We start from the raw sequence: 19759 nt of genomic DNA, 5'->3' as shown, positions 1-19759 counted from the left end.
CAGACCGGGAAGGGGAAACCCGCAACCGGATGTGGGTTCGTACCATCGAGGTGGCACGGGGGAAGGGCAGAGCGGACACTTAGGGATCATAGAGAGTGAGGCGAGAGTAGGCCCAAAGGAGAACTCGAGGAGTGGGGGGAGAAACAAGAGACCGGTAATGCGCATGCGCTGGCGCCTGGCTCCGGACTGTACTCAGGCCCAGCGTGGCCAGCGGGGGTTGAGGGAGGTTATCGTTTCCACTCTTGAACGATAATAGTAAAAGCGTCCAAATAATGATAAAGTTGTAGACTTTATAAATGCAGATTATTTCTATTCGTATTTATCTCAAGACAAATTTTTTGCATTTGTATACATTTGTATTTGTATAAATATGAATTATTTGTTTTAATTAATTAATTAATTAATTTACGTTTATATCACAATACAAATTATTTGTATTTACTTAAATATAAATTATTTGTATTTGTATCAATTTATATACATGCAAATTATTTGTATTTACGTATAAATGCAAATTATTTCTACTTGTATTTATCAAAATACAAAATAATTCTTGAGGAATGTCTTTGGTAAAATAGAAAAGAAATATTTTTTTTGCAATTTCTCAGTTGGTTTAATAAAAGGTGTCCTCTCTGAGCCAAGAGTTTTTAGAGTTTTGCATTTGGATAATTTTTGAGGTAGCTCATTGATGCAGCAAATGGAAAAGTCATCCTTGGGGAGTCTTGACTGACTTTTGGGTTTGCTGTCAGCACTTCCTTATGATGGCTCACCTCCAAATAAAGAAATGCTTCAATTTTGATGGCCCAGTTCTCACTCACTGGAGTACAGCGAGCAATATAAAGTAAAGACTTATTTGCATATTGATTTGCGTATATTAAGGTGTACGATTGTTGGTCAGCAAATACGATAATTATGAGCTTCCAATACAATCATTTTATATTTAAGACCTGGCAACACTGCTTGGAAGTCAAACCAAACGCGCTCAGTGAAGCCCTACACTTGTCTGTACTTGACATGTTTGCAGGCCATGTGGCCCCTCTGTTTAAATCCAGCTGTGCAGGGAGTCTGGTCTGCTCACTCCACTCCAGTCCTGGGTGGGGTGGGGAAATTGGCCATGTTTTAAACCAAACTTTGACATTTGAAACTTGAACTGTGCTTTAAGTATTGGAGGTACTGCAGCCATGCCCCTGGCAATGGACATGGAAATCTCTGAAGGGTGGGCGAACCTGGATAGCAATAGTACTGCATCCATTACATTGGTTGTACCAATGTAAATCAACTTTTAAAGAAGGCATGATGACCCCATAGTATACTTGGTACAAACATTGATCCATTTTGTGCTGCTGCTTTAGCACAATATGTAGAAGGGGTCTGCTCCTCAAGAAAACACCTTTCCTCTTTCACCCACCCTTGTGCAAAGCAGGTGTCAGTGTCTGCTTTTGCTCATGTTGCACCATTGGTTTTTGCAGCTGCTCCAAAAGGGTGACGCCAAAGCCTTTAGGTGTCCAACCAAAGCTGTAGTATTGTAGCCGGCTTAGCTGTATTGGCTGGGAGTATAAAAATTTGTACGGGTCAAAAACCTGGTGTCAATGTAGGTTTGCTGATGGAAAAATGCTTTTGTCAGCGTAGTTGGCAGTGTTTGGGAAGGTGACGTGGTACATTGCTATTGATATCCTTTTATGCTCCTATTTAGGGGGGTTCAGCACTCACTATGATAGTAGAGGCTTCGTGGTATAGATAATCTCATCATACAGCACATACTAGCTGTCTACATTTGTCTAACTGATCTAATGATCTCATTCATATCTCTTGTATTTTTTTCTGAGGGCATAATCTAAAATTAATGGTATTGAATAGATAGCTGCCTAAAGAGTTTGTGTCTGTTCTTTTGGAAACCAGTATGCTTCTGGCTCCTAAGCACTCTTTTCTTTAATGCATTTCTTTTAGTCTGTAATACTGAACACATACTCTTCCAAACACTCCAGCCTTCAAGGATGTAACTTCACCAGCTCCTCCCTAAAAGGTGGAGCTACCCAGGAGATTTGCATATAAGTGGGGAGGTCCATGCCCTAGGAGCGTTTCCTGAGTCTAGTATAGGGAATGCCACACCCCAAACAGAGGGAAAGGAGGAGGGTGGTGTAATATGCTTGAAGCTCAACTACAGGTAAAAGGAGTAAGAGTTATAAAAGCATCTAAATTGCTTTAAAAACTGAATAAACTATGACAAGTTTGACCGGGTTTATGCAGTATGTTGGTTTACAATTTTTGGTACCTGCTTTTTCCAGAATTTCAGGCAAACTACCAAATATAACAAGAAATTGTTCATTTTTCCTTCTTTATATGCACTGCAAGTGGGAATAAAATTGAGAGTAAAGAATTGTTGGGCTACGGCTATTATTTATGCTGCTTCATAGTACTATTTTGAGAGTGAAAAATAGTGCTTTTGGCAATAGCACTGTATTTGAAGGTTTAGTGTGTCTGTTTTTGGTCAGACTTAAGCCTATTGCTGTGTTTCAGCTTTTATTATGAGTAAAACACTAGGGAATTGCAATGAAAACAGTTTGAAATGTTATCTGATAAAACAACATCTTAATGATTTTGTAAAGACTCGTACTGTGAACTTTTAAAAAATGTATTTTAACTTGGGGTTAACACTGGACCCCGATGTTCGTTTTAAGTCTTTCATTTGCCGGGTGAAAACATTGCATTTAGTATGCGTAGGTTTTAAAATAAGCGCCAAAGATTCAAATAATTCATTCATCTGTTTTAGTTTGTATTTGCTTTTTTGTCTGAATTTTAGACCCTTCTTCTCTACTGCTAGCTTGACTTGTAAAGAAAATCCTGTATGATTGAGGGTGTTGCCTAAAGCAATTCAGGTTTTTTCCCAGTTATCAGGTATAATAAATAAGGTATCTGAGTAGTCAACATCTTCATTCTTTTCTATCTTCTCTCAGGTTGATGGGTGCTAAACTACCCAATGTGTAACACCTGCTGGCTTCTCTAGTGAACTCTACTCGGTGGGGTATTCAGGCTCTCAAGTGCTGCAGGAGCTGGAGCACTCAGATTTTACAAGCTCTGAGCTATAATGCGCACAGGATTTGGAAGGGAGGTGAGTGGCTAGCCATTAAGTTTTTGATTAAAGTGTGTGAAAGACTTTTGAGAGATTAAATCTTACAAAAAAATGAAGCTGTGAAGTCAGGGTGCCTGGAAACCAAGGAGGGGCAATGGCAAACTTTTCCTGTCTAATTCCCCTTTCATCTCCTATATGCTAAACACCTGTTACACTTTAGGATGAGTGAGTGCCCAGTGACCACACCCATGATATTTTCACCACCCTATCTGCCAAAAATCTGCTGTACATCTGGGGAAAAAACCTTAAAATGCCAACCTGTAATTGCGGGGTTAGATGGGACTGCGTGGAAACGAGCCCAGTGCTTGCTTTGTGGATGCTACTCCAAATTGACCATGTACTTCCCACCTGGAAAGCAAGAAATTGGACCTAATGATATTATCCATGTCTCCCATTTACTTGCCTTGCAGATCTCAGGTTTCTGAAGGATGCAAGTCATTAGTCTTTTATTAATTCAAATAGCTGGGACCTTGAAGGGACTTGAGTAATGTAGTCCATTTTGAAGTGCTGGCAGAATACAGTGCAATATGAAAATTTTTAGCTTTTTTTGTGAATTTGGTCCAGCAAAAGGAAATGTCTAACTTTTTTTTTTTTAACTAAGCCTCCCTGTGCATTAGCGGCACTGGGTATTAAAAGAGGTACATGGGGTCAAATAGAGCCAAAAGGAAGCGGAACATCCTTGAAGAAATCTATTAAAATCCTTGTTAAACACCACATGTAGTGGGGAGATTTGCTAAAATTCCTTGTTGATTTTTCCACTCCCCCCCCCCCCCAAAAAACCCCCCAAAGCTATTTTCATTACATGAAAAGCATTACAATAAGCATAAAATATTTTGTGTATGTGTGACTCTAGTGCTTGAGAATGTGGTGATTCAAGTCTAGGTCTTGGATAATCCAATGCTGGAAAGACTTGCAGAGTCTAGTATTCATGAGAGGTGTTGGACTGATTATCTGCAGAGAAAAAGAACTTTGCCCACGGAACAGGTAAGGAATGAATATAACGCATGCTATCCAAGTGTCCCCATGATCTATTTAGCAAAGTACACAGAGGAACCATCTATCAGACACCCCTCAGAGATGAGCTTGTTCATCTGATATGCTTCCCTTCTCCATTACTGTCATCACCAGCCTCTGCCTGACTTCCTGACAGCCAAATGGCTTTCCAGAGCCTGCTGTAGTGCTCCCCTGCCATGAAACAGGGAGGTGTTGAACCTAACTCCCTGTTTCAGGGCTCCAGAATTTTAGGAACACCAAAAATATGGGGCTATTTTGGTGGGGAAAAATGGACTTGCACGATCACTGTACCATTTCTTCCTTTCAGTGCACCTGCCGCCCAGAGCTGAGAGTGCCGTTCCTAGGAATAAGCAGAGTGAAACGTCCACGTCTGTTGTTGGTAACTGTGCTATAACAGTAGGTAAAAGTCAAAGCCTCATTGCTCTAGACTCTGTACAACCTTATCAGGGGCCAGTAACAGGGACTTGGGGAAAGTCTGTTCACCAAGGCCCCCCTTGGAGTCGCTAGGAACAATGGCCACAAGCTGAGGGAGGATAGGTTTAGGTTGGATATTAGGAAGAACTACTTCATGGCAAGGGTGGCCAGAGCCTGGAATAGGCTTCCCAGAGAGGTGGTGCTCTCACCTTCCCTGGAAATCTTCAAGAGGAGACTGGATAGGCACCTGGCTGGGGTCTTATGACCCCTCCCACCCCCAGTGCTCATTCCTGCCCATGGCAGGGGGTTGGACTCGATGATCTGTCTAGGTCCCTTCCCACTCATTGATTCTATGAAACACAAGGGTTTGGAGAGAAAAAACAGGTGGGGACTTCCTTCATGTCAGCCTGCTCTATTGGATTTGGATGCATTTTGGATCCACTGGATTTGCAACCGTTTGGATGCAGCTCTTGCCCTTCAGTAAGCAAAAGCTGAATTTGTGGGTGCTTGGCCCCCTTTCATTGAGGTAAGCTGTCCCAACCATGCTATTGGTCCAATAAAACATTGCCCCAAAAAACTGCCTCTTACTCCCAGTTTAGCTTTTGCTCACTAGGGAGTGAGAGCAGGGACTCCAACAGATATTGTAGAGCACCTGCTGTGCAGTAAGTACCAGCCGCCTTTTTAACTTGCTCCGAGTTGTTCCTTAGGTCGTGTCCATTTGGGTACACACCATCTCCAAGAGTTTGTATTTTAGAAGATGTCTTGTCTTGTCTTGTCTTGTCTAGAGCATTCAAGACCAGACAAGGAGCTGATAAACTGTCACAGCCCATCAGTACGTGTCTCATGCCTCCAGTGATTTCATAACTTGCCAAGAAGCAAGCCTTGCTTACTTATTCCAAATGCTCAAGAGCCACTTGCCAGAAGACTGTGTAGTTGCTTTTTGGCATGTGCTCAGAGATGTGTTCAGGACCTCAGGCTCTGGCATGCTCCTGAGAGTACCTGGCCCTGGTACAACAGCATGTGATTAGGAGTGAGTGAACAAGTCTTGTTTCTCTGTGTCGGTGAAGGCTAGATAGAGGTACCCTTGGCTGCCTAATAATCAGTGAACTCTTTTTGTAGGCATCAGGTTGGTTGCAGATATAACTGGCTTGAAATAAAGCATCTGCTAAATTCAGTGGGTGTGGCAAATGAACAGCAGTACACTGAAGGGGCACTAGTAGGTGAATGATATAATTGAAATGCAATTACTAGAAGGACATAAGGCATTGGGCATGGCATGAATTGTTTTGTTGTAGTCTTCTTTGGGATGCCCATATTTAATTTCTTGCTATGCAAGTTAGTTTTCCATAACATGCTGAATTGGTATAGTTTATGCTTCATTCCAGGGTTTATATTGTAGCTGAATTTGGTTTAATAAAGCTTCTTTGTGTTTTTTTTTTTTTTTTTTTTTCTTCTCCCAAATAAGACTTAGTTTACTAAAGCTGTTTCTAACTATACTTGGAATTTAAATGTTGCGCTCTGCTTCTAATGTCTTGTATTTTTGTAAAGGGATCTTCAAGACCTTAAAAATCATTCATGAATTAAACCTAACAACACCCTGGGAGACAGGTAAGTATTACCATCTGATTTTCCAGGTGGAGAAACAGGACTATTTACCATAGTTAACATCATGCAAGGAAGTTATTGGCCAACAGGAAAAGTTGGAGCTCCTGCTTTTCTAACATTCAGTCCTGTGTTTTTACCACCACAGCAGGTTCCTTTTGAGCACTGCTTAAAGTGGGCTATGTAAAGAATGCATTTTTACAATGTCAGTGTGGAGCATGTGTTTCATATTCCTAAATAGTTCTGATCTGTTTTCAGCCCTTAAAATCTTCTGTTAAGTTCTGCATGTGCATGGAACCCACTGAAATCACTGGGGTGCTCCACGACGGCCTGCTCCCATGAAGTAGTTTGCAAAAATAACACCTTGATGGATCTATCAGCCGTTGTGTAATGACGTGCGGCCAAGACTTGCAGTGCCTGATGGCTATTCACACCCTGGTGGCTTCTGACTGGCTGTAAAACATCAGTGGTTGGAATTGCTAATACCGCAAACATTGCCCCCAAGAATAAAAAACGCTGGCAATTGGAACCAACTCCTCACTAGCAAAGCCTGGTCTGTTAATGGCAGAGTTCATTTATTTATTATTCAAGCTGTATTTTTAGGTTATTTTTAAGTCTGCGGTTAGCCGGTAAGTTAGCCTTAGGTCTAATTTAGGTCCAGTTAGCCTTGAACTGGGGTGCCTCTGTGAAGAACTAGTGCTGGTCGAGGTGGTTGTCCCCGGCCATCCGCAGCTGGACCCAGGGAGAGCTGCAGTGGGGATTGCTTGATCCTTGGAAGTGCAGGGGAGGTACATCAGGCTGGAAACCAGGTAACAGGAAAAGACCAACACGGCTACAACAACCTTATTTCTAAGGACATAAGCAGACCAGGGTCTTTGGGTCAATGTGAGATCTTTTATTAGACCAACTAAATAATTGGAAAAATTGTTCTTTGCAAGCTTTCAGGCTCAAACACCCTTCTTCGGGCAACTAAGTGAAAAGAAATAAGGGATGGATTTGATAGCTGTGTTTGATCTGAGACTAAAAGAAATGCAAAACTCTAGAACCTTTGGTTCAGAGATGATACCTTTTATAAGACCAACTAAGCAACTGCAAAAATAAATAAATAAATAAAAGTACACTTCCATATAAATAAAGTATATAAATCACTTCTCTATATTTATTCAAAGTAATATGAATTTAAATATATAATTATATTAAAATGAATGTGAATTTAAGTGTAATTTTCTATAACCATAAATAAATGTAAATAATTCATATCATTTATCTAAGTGAATATGAATTTATATGCAAGTATCTATAAACAGAAATTATATAGGTAATTTATTTATATTTATATAGATTGCCTTTAAATTATATAGCTCTAAATAGACAATCTAACTTAAATTTATATATAACCAGCTGAGAAACTGCAAAAAAAATTACATTAATATAATTCATATACAATTTTATATTTATATGTTTTGGGGGGAGGGTTTCTTGGGGTGGGGTTCAGTTTCTCAGTTGGTCTAACAAAAAGTATCATCTCTAAACCGAGAGTTGTAGAGTTTTGCATTTCTGAAAAGAAATAAAAGCATAGTCAAGAGCCACCCCCGATGCTTTGGGGCTGGTACCAGCTGCTGCTTCCCTGCCCTGTTACCGTAATGCGTTACCGTACTTGAGGGGTAGAAGCGCCCTAGAAAGAGCTGGCGGGAAGGCCTGCTCCCGCCTCCTCCGTGGAGGTGCCCAATGGGGGAGCGCGCTGTCGCGCCCCCTGGCGGCCGGCCCCGGACTCCCCGCGCCCAGCGCTGCGGCCGCTGGCAGGAGGCAGCCCGGCGCCCCGCCTCCGCGAGTCCTCCGGGAGCAGCGTGCCACGGAAAGAGCGGCGCGGCGGGTGGTGGACTCTCTAGCCTGCCACGGCCGCCATGTCAGTCTCGCTGGTAGCGGCCCCCGCCCTGCGCAGAGGAGGAAATGGCGGCTGGGCTCGGCTGAGACCCGCGGCGGCGGCCGGATTCGCCCCCGTTCCCCCTACGCCCTCCGCACGGGTGAGTGCGGGAGGCAGCGGGAAAGCGAGGAGGAGGAGAGCCGCGGGGGCACTTGGAGGCGATGCGGGGGAGGTGGCGGCTGCAGCTTAGGCCTGGCGGCTCGGCGAGAAAATGGAGGCGGGTGGGTCGGGGTAGGCCGCGCGGCCTGGGGACAGAGACGGGCTCCTCCAGGATGGCGTCATAATCCCGCTGACGTCATGGTGCTCCGTGACATCACGCCCTGTCTCCCCTTCTTTTTGTCCCGCACAACGGCTGCCAACGGTCTGGGTACCGGGGGGGGGGGCTCGGCGGCATGCGGCCTCTGGCATGGCTGGGTGGTGTTCACTGCGGGGGATGGGAATCGAGGGGGCAGATGTAGGCTTCCCCCTTCCTGGGGCTGATCAATTTTTGGGATGGGAGTAGCTGCTCCTATGCAGACCGGGGTCTTTGGGTAAACATGATCTTTTTTTTTTTTTTAATTTTTGGATGAACTCAATAGCAGGGGGAGAGGGGGGAGATTTGTTTCCCGGGAAGCATTCAGGCACCATGCCCTTCTTCAGGCACAGGGGGAGAGTCTGCGAGTCTTCCTAGGACTGGTTGTAGGCCACATCAGTCTAAGGACATAGGTAAGGACAGGGTCCTTTGGAGTAAATCTGGTATCTTTTTATTAGACCAGCTCCAATTGCTGGACAAAAAAAATCTTTGCAAGCTTTCGGGTGTAAAGACCTCGGTGGTCCAATTGTAAACGAGCAATTCGGATCAACGGAGCTATATTGAGAGTTGTAACTATTAACGCTTTCTTGGACAAGCAAAAGACGGCCAAAACAATCGGGATCTGGGGACTCGCAAAGGAGACAGAGTTTGCAACGAAAAGGTGCAAACATGTCCCTGGGGTATTTTATTACCTGAAAGCTTGCTAAGACTTTTTCCAACTGTTTTTCCATCTCAAATACTTGGGGAAATTCTTCTTTGTGAGCTTCCATGTATAAATCCCTGATGTATTTACTACCTAGAAGCTTGCAAAGAAGAATTTTCCCAGCTGTTTGAGTAACTCCTCCTATGCCTCCCATCAGATTGAACAGGCGTCACTTGAAGATGAAAAGCGTCCTATAGCATTCAAAGGACATTTTATTTACTTATTTTTCTTGGAAGCTGTGCAGTCGTTTTTGTAATGCCGGGTATAACACACTCTTTCCTTGGGTGCATCCACTCGGGTTCTGCCTGTGTTCTTTTGGCTTCAAAATATTTCTTTGTGGGGGGTGGGAGAACTGCCCTCCTTTTGGCATCACCTTTTTTATTGCAAGTTTTTTGTCTCCTTTATGATTCCCCAGATCCTGATGGATTTAGCTGTCTTTTGCTTTTCCAAGAAAGCGTTAATAGTTGCAACTTTTAGGGCTTAAATCAACATGGTTCTGTTGATTTGAATTGCTTGTTTGCATTTGACCACGAAATTTATGTAATTTATTTATTTATTTTTAAAAGGATGTTGTACTTTATTGCCTGTTTTAGGAACAGGTCATGTAAGCAGTAACTTGAATTAGTTTGCTCTATGCAACATCTGCAATTATTTTTTAGTTTGACTTTCTTGCAAATTACTTAGCTATATAAACAGTTGAACTTTTGAGGAAAAATATGAAGCTGAAAAAATGCATGTAGTTATTCATGATAAATGGCGAGTTGTATGCCAACTGTAGTAGCTGTTATAGGTCATGTTAAAAAATTTGATCATGTAAAAGACTAGTAAGAGACTGACCCTTGGATCTTCCTGTAAGATCTTGTTTAACAAATTGCTAGTATGCTCAAAATACCTTTTTAGGCTTAGTCTTTTAGGTGGGGGGTTGGGGTTTTTTCTTTTTTTGAGGGTTTAGAAATACACTGCATTGAAAGGGGCTTTCCTTCAGTTTTGCTCCAGCCTGGAAGTTTTTGTTAACCTTCAAATAATTATTATCGAAGGCCATGTAATGGACTTGGAAGAGAGCAGGATTGGAGCTTTGAATCCTTTTCAGAAAAGCATTTAAGGTTTTGAAGTATAGTGGGACACCAAAGAAGCAAAATATTCTGCCTTGGCAAACAGACTTTGATTTGTCATGAAATTTAAATTTCAGAATGTAGACCCTGATCTGCCAGTTTTCAAGATATTCAGTTAATATGCAAATAATATTATAATTATTTCACACTTTGTAAATCTTCAAATGATACAAATGGGGTGAGACAATGTTTTGTTTTGTGGGTACCTTTTGCTTTAAACAAAAATAATACAAGTGAAAGCAGTTTTAGTCCAAAGCATTACATAAGGACTTAGAGCTTGCAAGTCTTAAGTTCTCCCATAACATCCTTTAGCTTTTTATTAAAATTTCCAGAGGAATGACTGTTAACTTTTCCTATAGTATGCTCTTTATGTTCTCCCTCAGTTTTTTTTCAGTTCATTATTATAAGCTTTCACCACAATTTCTGAAACTTTTTTTCTCTTTTTTGCTGAGGGCAGGGACAGGCAAAGGCTTTCTTTCTTTCCTTCTAGCTAGGCTTGACTGACCCTATCCCTCTTCTCCCCCAGTAAAATTTCCAACTAATACATGCAGTGGTGGTAAAGGTAGCATTAGGTCACTGGTGGCTTTCTTCACTAACAATTCCACTGTTTTACTACTAGTAGATCAGTAAGGAGGAATTTAAAGGGAAGGGATCTAATGTAGACAAGGCTTGTCCGACTTCCAGTGTAACACTATATGGGTAGCTGTTTGTGTCTTCTGGAGTCCCTCGACCTCAATTAGTAATGGTTGAAATCTAGTACCAGATAAGGGTACATATAATATCTGTTCAGCAGTAAATATGAACTCAGTGGGCACGTCTACACATTTATTAATGCACTTTTACTAATGTATATTAACTTAGAACCTCATATTAATCTGCATTAGGCTGTGCTGATGCTCAGTAACACAAGCACATGCTTGTTTAGTGACGCTTAATGCGCAGTAGCTTATTCTACTGTGCATTGTTAGCATATTAGTACTTTTTTACATGCTACTTTAATATGCAGCAGAATAGGCTGCTGCGCATCAAAGTGTATGCATAGATGAACTTAGTCTCTGTAATATTGAGGCACTCAAGTCACTGAATTTTCCTCACTTGCTATAGATTTAATTATGATTATGATTATTATTGTTACTGTTATTAATGCCATTTATCAGTAATATTATTATTATTACTGTTGGAGTCCAGCAGTATCTAGCAGTTGGATTCCTGGGTTCATAAATTTAAATACAGAATTCCTACTGTATTAAGGTTACTGAATGACATTCAAGTGCAGATTAGATCATTTACTGACAATAATACTTTATGAAGAAAACACTGTTTCCATGTTGTTTATTTATCAGACTTTAACCACACTTCTGGTTTTTATACAGAGAGTTTGTCCCTTTTTGGAGTGACCCAGTCAGGCAACTGATTCCATTTTCATTTCTCTGTGTAAATGTGAAAGAGAAGTCTTTATTATTGTGGAAGGAATCATTGATGGGAGGGTGGGGAAAAGTCTTTTTCACGTTTGGCAGTGATAAAAGCATTTCAAACGTTGACATGCAGCAAGCTAATGATTAGGAAATAAATATGTTCCCCCCGAACACTGCTTTTGCCATAGCCTTCCAATTGCCAGAAGCAATTTATTTGTTTCTGTTATGGAAATTGGGATGTGGGAGACTGATTTATAAAGTTATTGTGGAATGTGTGTTAGTTTCAGCTCCATCCTTAGATGTGGCTCTTGCTAACTGGTTCGTCTTTTAATTTGAAGAGCTTTACAAGTTTTGCTTCAGAAAAATTAAATTTGTAAGTAAGTATCTTGCCTATTCTGATTTATAAAAAAAATCATTGTGGAAATATTTGTTATTAGAGTCTGGAAGATCATTTAAACAATGTATAGCTAGATACTAAGATTTCTAATATTATATGCTTTTAGCATCAGACCTGCATTTATCAAAAGATAGGATAAAATGTAAATTAGTTTTTAATAAGCTCCCCTGTTCTACAGAATAGAAACCGTTGTAAATATATGATGCATTTATTAGATGTATTTTCAGGACCAAAAAACACTTCTTGAAATGTCATAATTGCACATTTCAAGGATGTCCTGGAATAAAAAGAACATAATCCCTAAGAGCAGTTCCATGGACCTACACCAATGTCCATATACATCAATCAGTTCAATGTGCAATTACTATTTAAAAGCAGTTGGTATTATGAGGATAAAGGAAGATAATGCAGTTAAATTACAGCTTGCCAAATCTATAGTTGTTTTGCAAATTGCAAAACATTTATTAAAGTTTGAGCATATGAAATTTATTTTATGAGGGGTAATTGCTAGTCATGTGAAATATGTATAAAAAAAACCACTCTGGCATTTTAACTTGGTAATATTGTGAATATAAGGAAAACTTTCTAGTCATTAGAACTTGTGTAATGTTTTCCGTGTATAGGATGTCTAACTAATTCAGTAAAATGGGGTTCAATATTAAAATTTCTGTGGCAGGGCCATGAACATGAAGTTTCTTAATCCTAAGACAACATTTCTTTATGGGCTGTTAACACAGACCCTGAATTTTAAAGGTGATGATATAATCAAGCAACATAAAGATTCCTCTATAAACGAAAGCTACAAGCAAAGACTGAGTGATAACTGTTACATGAGTTAATAATAAAACTCCTTTTAGCATGCTAAAGCATCACAGTTCTAACAGGTAGTAAGTGTTTTTCCTTAGTTTATGTTCATTAATTTTAAATGGCACTAATCAATCCAGTCACATGCCCATTTATTTTACTGTTGACTTTTTTTTTAAAAAATCAGTCATTCTTAAAGAGGATTTCTGGCAGGTAGCATTAGCTCTAATTCATATGAAAAATTAAGGCCATATCTACACTACAGATGCATTAATTATGCAGGTATATGGATGAATACAGGTATACAGGCAGAGTGGTCCTAGTTTAGATGCAGTTACAGTGGCCAGGTTTTAATTTGGTTAGTCCATTGACAATGTTTACATGCAAGACGATTGTAAATGAGCATAATTGGAAAAATAGTTTATAAATGTGTGTTGTGCATTGTTGAATCTGAACTTGGTCATCTGAAGCGTTTGAGTAGAATCTTGTATTTTCATCCGTAAAAAACTGCAAAAGCTTGCAGAAAGGATATTTTCCAGCCAACAATGCAGCAATTCCTGGAAGACTGCTCTTTTTGATAATTTGAAACTGCCACAATGATTTTCAGCTAACAAAATATTATCAAGTGCTTAACACGAGGACCTCCAATGGAATGGGGAAGTAGTTGCGTAGTAGTGTAGTGTAGGGGACTTAGGCCTTTGTTTGCAGGGGGAAAGGAAGGGAATAGAGTAATTTTTGCTTCCAACTGCTATCTCTAATGGACTGTTGCAATACTGTGACCTTTCAGTTTACTGACACACATTAAATGAGTGTAGCAGTCCTCTTAGTGCTGAAGAGGTGATTTTCTTAATCAGCATTTTGAAGACATTTAGAGAGACCAAACTTTATGGAACCAGTTTTAAACTTTCAGCAGATATTGAAATTGGTGGGGGGGAGAATCTAAAGTTGAATTGGTTTGGTTATTTGTAACTGGACTTTTTTCTTATTAATACAAACAAATAAAACAACTGTAATTGATAACTTAAGCCCGCTCTCTTTGTTGGCTGGGTCCATTTCAGGGATAGTCAGACTTCAGTAATTTGTTTCAAAAACTTTCCCTTAAGGTGTGTTTCTCTAAGTGTACATGTAGCATTGTATAAATGCAAACCAGTGGAAATAATTAAACCAGCCCTTGTTCTGTCCTTGCCTGACGCTTATACAGATCCAATGACCCACTTTCCATTCCCGCCTTTCGAAAGTGGTTTATTCATTCCCCCAGCATTTGCAGAGTTTTTCCGTAGGAGACCTGATTACTAGTGCTTCGTTTAGGGAGGCATGAATTTCTAAATAAACCTGAATAAAAAAATGTATTAAAGTTTAGGTATAAATTAAGTTTAAAATTAAGTTTAATAATTGATTTCTGATTATTTGCCAGAAGCAAGGCGACAAATAATTCCTACCATTGTTTTGTGCTGTGGTATAGCAGGGTGGGATTTGGCAAGTTGGGATGTATGCTCATTTGCGTATGTAGTTTGACTGGTGGTGGTCTATATGAGTGTTTTGTTTTTTTAGTACATAGTAGACATGTAACTATTTTTTTTTTTATGGAGGAGAAAAATAACCTGCAGAAATTCAAGCATTTTCCAGCTCCCTACCTTGACCTGTATGACAGGTATCACAGTAGATAGAACATGTCCAGGACATCATAGATGCTATAGTTAATGTAACTGTTACTTCTGTTTCAACCAAAAGGAATATACATAGAGGATTTTGCCTCTAGCCCAGCAAGTGTCTTGGATGGGCCATCACACCTATTAAAGTTTCGTAAAATCAAAGGTCTTGTAACTCATGGCCAGACTCATTATATTGATTCAACCACAAAAGACTCGGGGGCTTCATTAGATCCAACTTGCTAAATTCCCTGGCAGCATTTCACCAGATCCTCAAATTCTTATCCTGTCAGTGAACAGACATCTAAGATGAGGTTGCTGTACAGATATTTTTTTTCCTGAAATGCTGTGCCATGTAGAGGAGTGAAATGGAAACTTGGGCTGATGGCAGGATGCAGTTTATAGGCCAAGGGAGTGTTTTCCTCTCAAAGAAGCCATTCCAGGGTAGCATAGCTTTTCATTTATTTAGAGGGTGTACAGCCTACATCAGAACAGAAGACCAAATGAAGACCTGCCATCCCACTTTGAAAAGATTGTGCATGTTTGAGAAATCTTTCCAAACAACCTGGATCTGCTCTGCCTGTACAAGTCAATTAGTAGACTACCATTACTCTTCAAGTTCAGTATGTTCACTCAAGAAGTTTTGGAAGCCCTAAAGAGTTCTTGATCCAAGACCTGTGAATTTGACTATGCCGTTTCCTGGCTGCTTAAAGAATTTGTGGCATCACTTTTTTTAACGTCATAATATTCAGCACCTTTTATTCAGGAAAGGAACCTTTTCATTCTTTTCTTCCAAAGCACAGCATCACAGAAACCCACCCATGATGTATATAGTTCTAGCAAAGTAATGCCTAGTATCAGACATTCTGTTCCTGAGTAATTCCATGGCAACAGAAAAAGGTCAACTACAAGGCCATATAGTTGAAGCTAAAATCCTAGATCTCATATATTCTAGATTCAGAGCAAAGTGTTGAGCTGAAACTACTGTTGCACTGATGGATGCTTTTAATGGATAAAAGGCAGAAATCCAATCCTCTTGCTCCTGGTGCTCTTCAGCATTTAACATGATTGGCAACAGGATGTTGCAGCCTTCCTTGAGTTTTGAGCCAGTGGTTTTGAGTTCATTCTGAGGTTGTGTGCTCACCTCTGCTTCCAGACCATTCATCTATGAAGTCCTTCAACCATCAGTTTTCTCTTCTGCGCCTTTCAGCACTTTTTTGTAGTCAGTTGGTGAACTTATCAATCTGTAGAGGCTGAAGTGCGGTGTAGGATTCAAATGACTGACGCCTTCTAGCCTCATGCAGGATTTTGTCACGATGGTCCAGTGCTTGAACAGGATCAACTCGTGCATGAAGAACGGCTAGTTGAATCTGAGTTAGCGTATGAGCAGAAACAAGAACAAACATTTTAAAGAGTTGGGTTGCAGTTTATTTTGGTTTAGGATCCATAGATGATCAGTTTAGTCCATAGTCTGAGGGCATCTAGATTTCTAGATGACACTAAGCCCTCTCATAACAGAGGAGTTCATAAAAGAACAAACCAGAGATATAAAAGTTAAGGTTTTTTGCTTAATACACTGGCTGGTGCTCAAATAAATACACAAGTCATGATATGAGAGCTTGAGTAGCATATAACAGGTTGACATGTTGAAAACAAATGTACAAAAAACCTTACTGGATCTGTTTCCAAATGGAGGCATATATCCAGGCATACACCACATCCATTTAAATATTTGGCCATGTAAAGTTTGACACCTGGGATTAATTTTGAGGACAAGAAGTAATTAATGATCTTTGTTCCTAGAATTCATGAAGAAAACTCAGTGTTTTATATTCCTATTTCTGCTTTCTTTTAAAAAGTGCAGCCTTTATTGATCTCACTTTGAAAATATTTTTCAATCACCAAAGGCAGGCAGAAAAAATCTTGAGGCAGTTACACTGTGAATAGATTGTGAAGGTGGATTCATTAAGCATATATTATGCACATGTTAAAAGGTTTTTGTTCTGCTTGGTTTTATTTTCTCTCTGGATAAACTCAAGTTACAGGTATTTCTAAAAACTGTTCTATTTTGAAAATACTCCCTTTATCCGTAGATAAATATAAATAGCTGTTTGCAGGTATTAAGGTGCAAGTATTTTTCTTTAAGCTTGGTACTGGTAGAGAGAGAGCTGCATTAAGCGTTTAAGAAATAGCTCCTTGGTTTACTAGTTTGCACTCTCTCCATGTGCTCAGTTCTACCTTTCTGTGCTTGTTTTGACATACCACACCTTAGTGAAGTTTACAAGTTTTAATCAGAGTTCATGTATTGACCTCTGCAGGGTGTATAGAATGACAAATGTTGAGGAGTTGACTTTAGTAGAATTATTCATGTTTACAGGTGCATGAATGCAGTGTTGGATCTGGGCTTTAATCTGATAGCTAAAATTTAGCATTGGAAGGTTGGAAATGCAACCATTCTTCATTGGCTTTGTTCCATTTGTGTAGTACTGGAATACCATGTTGCAGAATTTTACTAACTATTTCATAAGATTGTCATACTGTGGCTACAGGAATCTCCAGATATCTGTTTGCAGTATTTGAGGTCATCACCTAATGTATCATTAGTGTTTCTATTCCAGATTTTCTTTCCAGAAAGAAACTTTGAGGGTTTTAATATCAGATATGCTTGGACTGTTTGCTGTATTTTGAAGTATAACATTGGTATTTTATTAAGTTATTTGAATGGTTGTTCTGGAAATAGGTCCTTTTGGGAAAAGATGCAAGAAACTAACCTTTTCAGTCTTGTTGTGGCTTTAAAGAGCCTGTTGTGATTTATATTTTGCATTTTGTTTGAGTATTAGGGTAAAGCATAGCAAATTTACGTGGAGGGGGGTTTTGAATACATGTACTTGTGATGCTTTTAAGTCAGTGAAATGAAGATTGAGGTATTTGAGGATTGAATTATCTGCAAGTTTTCTTTTGTTTTGGTGGTAGTGATACAGAGGCTGAATGAACTGTGTACAACAGGCATAATATTAAATTTGAATTTCCAAGGAGAGGGGTGGTGTATGTAATAAAAAAATTTCAAGGTCTGTTCCCTTAAATATAATTGATAGCTCTTCCTAATGTACAGGAGCTGGGGATTTCCTTAGGAAAGATGTAAGCTGGAAGGTTCCTGTGTTGGTGCATGTTGAGATGCATTAATCTTGCCAGAGTTAATGGCTATACCTGTATAATAGTGTACTAATAATACTATTCATGGAAGATGCAATTAGCAGAAAAGCTTGGAATGGGCATATATTGAATGCAGGCTGTTGTTCAAGTGAAGGAAGCAATTTACTGTAGCGCTATACGCAGCATAACTGGGGTGATGGGGGGGGGGGTGACTTGGGCAGCAGCCCCAGCACTGCATCTGTGGGGATGTGCAAGGATAGCTGCAAATGCAATGGCAGCTGATCTCACCCCTGTCTTTGGCACTGGCTGCTGGTGCTGCCCTAGGCATTGCATGGTTGCCCAGGGTACGGAGTTATCAGATGGCATCTCTGGATATGCGTTGAGTTCTGGAGGGTCTTCCAGAAGCTTTTCCTCCTAGTTACAGAATCCTGGCGTTTCTTTGCATCAGATGGTCTTGGTCTTGAGTTCCAGCCATACAAAAATGCAGTTTGTGGTTGATACAGCATATGAATGTTCCTGAAAGCTGTTGCCAGTTGGAGACCAGTAGAGCAACTTGTGCCTCCTACTTGGAATTTAAGGGTCAAGGGATTTGTCACCTTTCCCATGAGATGGTGATGAGGGTTTAATTATATAAGTTTCTGTTAAAGACTTTTTTTGGTTCCCTTCAGGGTAGGGGAATTGTTGTATTTCTCCACCTGGATATATTTGTGCTTTAGAAACTCCAGAACTCAGGGCAACGAGGACATTTCCTTCCCATTAAAAGGAGAAAACTGCTCTGCATAAATTTGTTGCTTGGATGTCTTCAGGGTACTATCTCTTGTTTTTCAAAATACATTAAAGTAGTATGCCTCCCAGTTAAGATGAAAGAAAAACTACACTACTAGAAATTTGTGAAGTAGTTGCCAAAATGTTGACTTGTACCTTCTTCAGGCATTGCAGTTAAGAACACAGCTGTCTTCAAGAGCATGTTACAGGTGGCAGTTAGGGTATGCTTTTTAACTTGGGTGCTTGGGAGAACTCAAGTATCTGGACTATATAGAAAATAAAAATTAAAAAGGGAATTCTCTTGATATTGTCTTTGAGATTTTTTTTTTATAATCTGTCCAGTACCATTTTTGTGTGGGTAAAGAGACTGTTCTATATTCAGGTTGCTTTAGATTGTTCATGTTATTACAGTTATTTTTTATTTTCATCAGCAAAAATATCCTTTTTTTTTTTTTTATTATTAATACTGATTTCCATGTATTCAACTGAAAGAAACTAGGCACTAATTGAGGAAACTAGACCCTAATTTGGGACAAGTTTGCCAAAAATAGTTAATGTGTAGGGTCAGATCAGTCGTTTAATAAAATATAGTTGTATTTGTAAGAACATTTTGTTTTTGAAGGTGGACTAAAGAGGTGTGCTGCCATCCATGCATGAGACATGGGTTATAGTGCAAAACTGAGGCAGGTTGAAAACTGGAAGGCTGCTCTTTTACCCTTTAAGGATGCAGTGTAGTTAGGAAGACCTGTCACTGGGACATTGGAGAGAGGGCCTTCCTTTTGGTGGTGTTAAGGCAAGTGAGTCTGAGACTTCCCCTTTCATATTGAGATACAGTTGAGGTTTAGATTACAGGCCACAGAATCCATTTGCAAGTAATACAGAAAGGTGGTGGTTGCAACTTCCATTCCATAACCTAGGACCTGTTTGTGGCATTTATGCTTTTTTTAAATTTTTTTTCATTAGGGAGAGAAGGTTGGCATCATAGTAAACAATTGAGGGGGGGGTTTCCCCCACCTGTTCTTCACCCATGTACAGTCCAGTGATTTAGGACTGGTATTGATTAAATGAATCCCTGAGAAGAGATGCATTTTTGCTTGTATTTATGAAACTGGTTTGTGTTTCAAACAAGTTTTGATTATAACTAGCTTCTATCACCTTTTTGTCAGTGATATCAGAACTGAGCAAGATTGAGAAGTTTTTGGAAACGCTCTTAAATACTTTTCATTTAAAATGAAATTCTATAAATTTATCACCAATTTTTGTACGTGTCTAATCCATGAATCTGGAAATGATAGGATGATAAACTTTGAATTCCCAAATAGGAGAAGGACTGTGATTGTAAGCGTCCAGCTGGAGCTAGGAGATTAATTGGCAAGATGAATGTA

At 39.8% G+C, this 19759-nt stretch overlaps 1 protein-coding gene across 1 annotated transcript in view; it reads left to right on the top strand.

The window, feature by feature from the left end:
* Nucleotides 1–8066: 8066 nt before the first annotated feature.
* DIDO1 (death inducer-obliterator 1) overlaps nt 8067–19759 on the top strand; it is a 73171-nt gene continuing 61478 nt past the window's right edge. The window contains exon 1 of the mRNA XM_090064568.1: nt 8067–8184. The gene's annotated coding sequence lies outside the window, so the exon portion shown is untranslated. The remainder of the gene's footprint in view (nt 8185–19759) is intronic.

The sequence above is a fragment of the Crocodylus siamensis genome, chromosome 10 (genome assembly GCF_052110815.1).
Source record: "Crocodylus siamensis isolate JL-2025a chromosome 10, ASM5211081v1, whole genome shotgun sequence".
In the NCBI taxonomy this organism is placed as follows: domain Eukaryota; kingdom Metazoa; phylum Chordata; order Crocodylia; family Crocodylidae; genus Crocodylus; species Crocodylus siamensis.
Note: the sequence above shows the minus strand (reverse complement) of the source record. Positions and strands in the feature narration are given on the sequence as shown.